The sequence below is a fragment of the Ovis aries genome, chromosome 1 (assembly GCF_016772045.2).
Source record: "Ovis aries strain OAR_USU_Benz2616 breed Rambouillet chromosome 1, ARS-UI_Ramb_v3.0, whole genome shotgun sequence".
Taxonomy (NCBI): Eukaryota; Metazoa; Chordata; class Mammalia; order Artiodactyla; family Bovidae; genus Ovis; species Ovis aries.
The window spans coordinates 93,564,973-93,570,815 of record NC_056054.1 but is presented as its reverse complement, the minus strand read 5'-3'; the positions used below and the strand labels follow the sequence as shown (position 1 = coordinate 93,570,815).

Genomic DNA, 5,843 nt, shown 5'->3' with positions numbered 1-5,843 from the left:
TCTGTGATTCGACACCAGGAGAAAAATACAATATTTAAAAACTTGCCTAGATCGATAATGTGATTGTGAAAGACATGGGAAATGTTAACAGCTAATATCGATTGTGTGCTAAGTGGTGACAGTCATGTCCGACTCTTTGCAACTCTGTTCACTGTGGACCGCCAGGTTCCTCTGTCCATGGGATTCTCCAGGCTAGAATACTGGAGTGGGTTGTCGTGCCCTTCTCCAGGGCATCTTCCCAACCCAGGGATTGAACCTGCCTCTCTTACGTCTCCTACATTGGCAGGTAGGGTTCTTTACCACTAGTGCCACCTGGAAAATGTTGATTGCGCATTTGCTATGCACCAGGTAACATTCCAAGAGTTTTACACAAATGATGTCATTACAGACTGACAACAGCTCTGCAGCAGACACCCCTGCTGCCTACCAAACCACCCATTCCTTTCTTCACAGCTGACTGAGCCCTAGCTTCATTTGGGTGTCTGCCACTCTTCCGAGTAACTCAAGGAAAGCTGTATCCCAGTTGGTCTAAATCAATTATTGTGAGTCCGTTTCTCTTAGAGTGATTGGTTTCAGCATAGATGTGGGATAAAATTCTGCCCCTGAGACAGGAAGAGAAGTCTAATGAGTAGGGGAAAGGGAGGTGCGTCTCAATCATTTCTGGATGCCAGAAACTTTGGCAATCATTTACAATTTAGGAGAGGAATTAACCTCAGAGCAAGAAGACATAAAGAAAATGTCAGAACCAAGAAATGGAAAGTAATTGAGTCGTTGATGGGGTCATTGATTACTGAGGTAACCAACCCAGAAATATCAGGACTTCTTTTTATGTGAGGAAATATATTTTCCATATTGCTTAAATTGAATTACTTATAGCCCAGAGCATCTTAATCATTGCAAAATTAGTTAGACTGTTCTATTACTATTTCCATTTCACAAATGAGATAATTGAAACTCAAAGAGCTTAAGTAAGTTGTTTACTCAAGACTAACTGCATATGAAAAGGAAACTAACTCTAGGACTTTAGACTCCACACAGTGCTCACTCTCTGAGTGTGAGAGCCCAATCTTACATGGTGTTTTTTTTTTATCCTGGCTTCTAGCTGGCATACCATAGGAGCTCAAGTACGTTTTGAATACTGAGTACTTGTGTGGTCTGAATTTTTATGGCCATTCTCCCCTTAACATCACTGAAATATGAATCTCCTGAAAAGGAACAGAAAAATATGCCTCATTTGGGTCCCGTACCACTACAACTGGGTCCCCTGAAAAACTAGTTTAAAAAGGAAGCAATGAAATAGTATTACCAACAGAAAAGCAGATGAAAACAATGCCTTAGAACCTCTCCACTCCAATATAATTGCCACTTGGGGGGATTCCCTCATAGTCCTTTTTATATGCATACTGAACTGTTTGGTAGATGCATTAAAAAGCACTCGATAAAAGTTGATAGTCATTTGTAATTTTAGGAAAAATCTAATTTTAGCAAACTAGAAAATTAAGAAAATTTCTTTAACCTTTTAAAACATTTCATCAGAAAACAGCTGTAAACACCTAAGTTAATGTTGGAGATGTAAAGGATCTCCTTTAAGTTCAGGCTGAAAATCATCACTGCTTCACTACTTCTACTCAGCATTATATTGAAAGTCCTAGCTGGTGGATCAACAAGAGGAAAATAAATAGAAGCTGAAAAGACAAGAAAGGAAGAAACAAAGCTATTATTATTCACAACTAATACTATTATCTACAAAAAAGAAAAAAGAGAATCTGTAGAAACACTGTCAGCATTAATAAAAAACATTCTGCAAAGTTGTTAGATAAATATGCAAGCACAGATAACATTCTAATATACCTGCAACAATGAGAAAATGTAATAAAAAATAGTACTTTCAATAATAATGAAACTTGTGATTTTCCTAGGAATAAAAGCCACTAAAAAAGGATATACAAAATCTCTATGCATAAAATTGCCAGCGTTTACTGAAAAACACAAGTTCTAAAAACGTGAAATATGAAGCATTTATGAGTTGACTTCAATTATCATAAAATTTCCCATCCTTCCCAAATTAAACTATGAATTCAACAGGAAGAACAGAGGGGCACGTGACTTACCAGACATCAATAATTAAAGCTATAGTAATTAAGATTTCAAAAGCATGGGTAGACTAGTGCTTCTCAAACTTTCAGGCCCCAGGAATCCTCTGGGGATTTTGTTAATCCCAGATCCTAATTGAGAAGGCCTGGGAGGAGCTATCTCACGTTGAAGGTCAGGAATGGCGGCGGTAAGGAGATACTCCTCGTCCAAGGTAAGGAGCAGTGGCTGTGCTTTGCTGGAACAGCCGTGAAGAGATAACCCATGCCCAAGGTAAGAGAAACCAAAGTAAGATGGTAGGTGTTGCAAGAGGGCATCAGAGGGCAGACACACTGAAACCATATGCACAGAAAACTAGTCAATCTAATCACACTAGGACCACAGCCTTGTCTAACTCAATGAAACCAAGCCATGCCTGCGGGGCAACGCAAGATGGGCGGGTCATGGTGGAGAGGTCTGACAGAACGTGGTCCAATGGAGAAGGGAATGGCAAGCCACTTCAGTATTCTTGCCTTCATGAACAGTATGAAAAGGCAATATGATAGGATACCAAAAGAGGAACTCCTCAGGTCATTAGGTGCCCAATATGCTACTGGAGATCAGTAGAGAAATAACTCCAGAAAGAATGAAGGGATGGAGCCAAAGCAAAAACAATACCCAGTTTTGGATGTGACTGGTGATAGAAGCAAGATCCAATGCTGTAAAGAGCAATATTGCATTCAGTTCAGTTCAGTGGCTCAGTCGTGTCCGACTCTTTGCGACCCCATGAATTACAGCACACCAGGCCTCCCTGTTCAACATCATCTCCCGGAGTTCACTCAGACTCACGTTCATCGAGTCCATGAGGCCATCCAGCCATCTCATCCTCTGTCGTCCCCTTCTCCTCCTGCCCTCAATCCCTCCCAGCATCAGAGTCTTTTCCAATGAGTCAACTCTTCGCATGAGCTGTCCAAAGTACTGGAGCTTCAGCCTTAGCATCATTCCTTCCAAAGAAATCCCAGGGCTGATCTCCTTCAGAATGGGCTGGTTGGATCTCCTTACAGTCCAAGGGACTCTCAAGGACTTCTCCAATACCACAGTTCAAACGCATCAATTCTTTGGCGCTCAGTCTTCCTCACAGTCCAACTCTCACATCCACACATGACCACAGGAAAAACCATAGCCTTGACTAGACGGACCTTAGTCGGCAAAGTAATGTCTCTGCTTTTGAATATGCTGTCTAGGTTGGTCACAACTTTTCTTCCAAGGAGTAAGCGTCTTTTAATTTCATGGCTCCAGTCACCATCTGCAGTGATTTTGGAGCCCAAAAAAATAAAGTCTGACACTGTTTCTACTGTTTCCCCATTTATTTCCCATGAAGTGATAGGACCAGATACCATGATCTTCGTTTTCTGAATGTTGAGCTTTAGAAGAAAGATCCGATGCTGAAAAGAGCATTATTGCATAGGAACCTGGAATGTCAGGACCATGAATCAAGGCAAATTGGAAGTGGTCAAACAAGAGATGGCAAGGGTGAATGTCGACATTCTAGGAATCAGCAAACTAAAATGGACTGGAATGGGTGAATTTAACTCAGATGACCATTATATCTACTACTGCGGGCAGGAATCCCTCAGAAGAAATGGAGTCTCCATCATGGTCAACAAAAGAGTCCAAAATGCAGTACTTGGATGCAATCTCAAAAACGACAGAATGATCTCTGTTCATTTCCAAGGCAAACCGTTCAATATCACAGTTATCCAAGTCTATGCCCCAATCAGTAATGCTGAAGAAGCTGAAGTTGAACGGTTTTATGAAGACCTACAAGACCTTCTAGAACTAACACCCAAAAAAGATGTCCTTTTCATTATAGGGGACTGGAGTGCAAAAGTAGGAAGTCAAGAAACACCTGGAGTAACAGGCAAATTTGGCCTTGGAATGTGGAATGAGGCAGGGCAAAGACTGATAGAGTTTCGCCAAGAAAATGCACTGGTCATAGCAAACACCCTCTTCCAACAACACAAGAGAAGACTCTACACATGGACATCACCAGATGGTCAACACCGAAATCAGATTGATTATATTCTTTGCAGCCAAAGATGGAGAAGCTCTATACAGTCAGCAAAAACAAGACCAGGAGCTGACTGTGGCTCAGATCATGAACTCCTTATTACCAAATTCAGATTTAAATTGAAGAAAGTAGGGAAAACCGCTAGACCATTCAGGTATAACTTAAAACAAATCCCTTATGATTATAGAGTGGAAGTGAGAAATAGATTTAAGGGCCTAGATCTTATAGATAGAGTGCCTGATGAACTATGGAATGAAGTTCGTGACATTGTGCAGGAGACAGGGATCAAGACCATCCCCATGGAAAAGAAATGCAAAAAAGCAAAATGGCTGTCTGGAGAGGCCTTACAAATAGCTGTGAAGAGAAGAGAGGCGAAAAGCAAAGGAGAAAAGGAAAGATATAGGCATCTGAATGCAGAGTTCCAAAGAATAGCAAGGAGAGATAAGAAAGCCTTCTTCAGTGATCAATGCAAAGAAATAGAGGAAAACAGCAGATTGGGAAAGACTAGAGATCTCTTCAAGAAAATTAGAGATACCAAGGGAACATTTCAGGCAAAGATGGGCTCGATAAAGGACAGAAATGGTCTGGACCTAACAGAACCAGAAGATATTAAGAAGAGGTGGCAAGAATACACAGAAGAACTGTACAAAAAAGATCTTCATGACCCAGATAGTCATGATGATGTGATCACTCATCTAGAGCCAGACATCACGGAAGGTGAAGTCAAGTGGGCCTTAGAAAGCATCACTATGAACAAAGCTAGTGGAGGTGATGGCATTCCAGTTGAGCTATTTCAGATCCTGAAAGATGATGCTGTGAAAGTGCTGCACTCAATATGCCAGCAAATTTGGAAAACTCAGCAGTGGCCACAGGACTGGAAAAGGTCAGTTTTCATTCCAATTCCAAAGAAAGGCAATGCCAAAGAATGCTCAAACTACTGCACAATTGCACTCATCTCACATGCTAGTAAAGTAATGCTTAAAATTCTCCAAGCCAGGCTTCAGCAATACGTAAACCATGAACTCCCTGATTTCAAGCTGGTTTTAGAAAAGGCAGAGGAACCAGAGATCAAATTGCCAACATCTGCTGGATCATGGAAAAAGCAAGAGAGTTCCAGAAAAACATCGACTTCTGCTTTATTGACTATGCCAAAGCCTTTGACTGTGTGGCTCACAATCAACTGTGGAAAATTCTGAAAGAGATGGGAATACAGACCACCTGACCTGCCTCTTGAGAAATCTGTATGCAGGTCAGGAAGCAACAGTTAGAACTGGACATGGAACAACAGACTGGTTCCAAATAGGGAAAGGAGTATATCAAGGCTGTATATTGTCACCCTGCTTATTTAACTTCTATGCAGAATACATCATGAGAAACGCTGGACTGGAAGAAACACAAGCTGGAATCAAGATTGCCAGGAGAAATATCAATAACCTCAGATATGCAGATGACACCACCCTTATGGCAGAAAATGAAGAGGAACTAAAAAGCCTCTTGATGAACGTGAAAGGGGAGAGCGAAAAAGCTGGCCTAAAGCTCAATATTCAGAAAACGAAGATCATGGCATCCGGTCCTATCACTTCATGGGAAATTGATGGGGAAACAGTAGAAACAGTGTCAGACTTTATTTTGGGGGGCTCCAAAATCACTGCAGATGGTGACTGCAGCCATGAAATTAAAAGATGCTTACTCCTTGGAAGGA

General features: G+C 41.3%; 1 pseudogene; it reads left to right on the top strand.

The window, feature by feature from the left end:
* Positions 1 to 339: 339 nt before the first annotated feature.
* Positions 340 to 4,287, top strand: LOC132657558 (craniofacial development protein 2-like; annotated as a pseudogene).
* Positions 4,288 to 5,843: the final 1,556 nt, after the last annotated feature.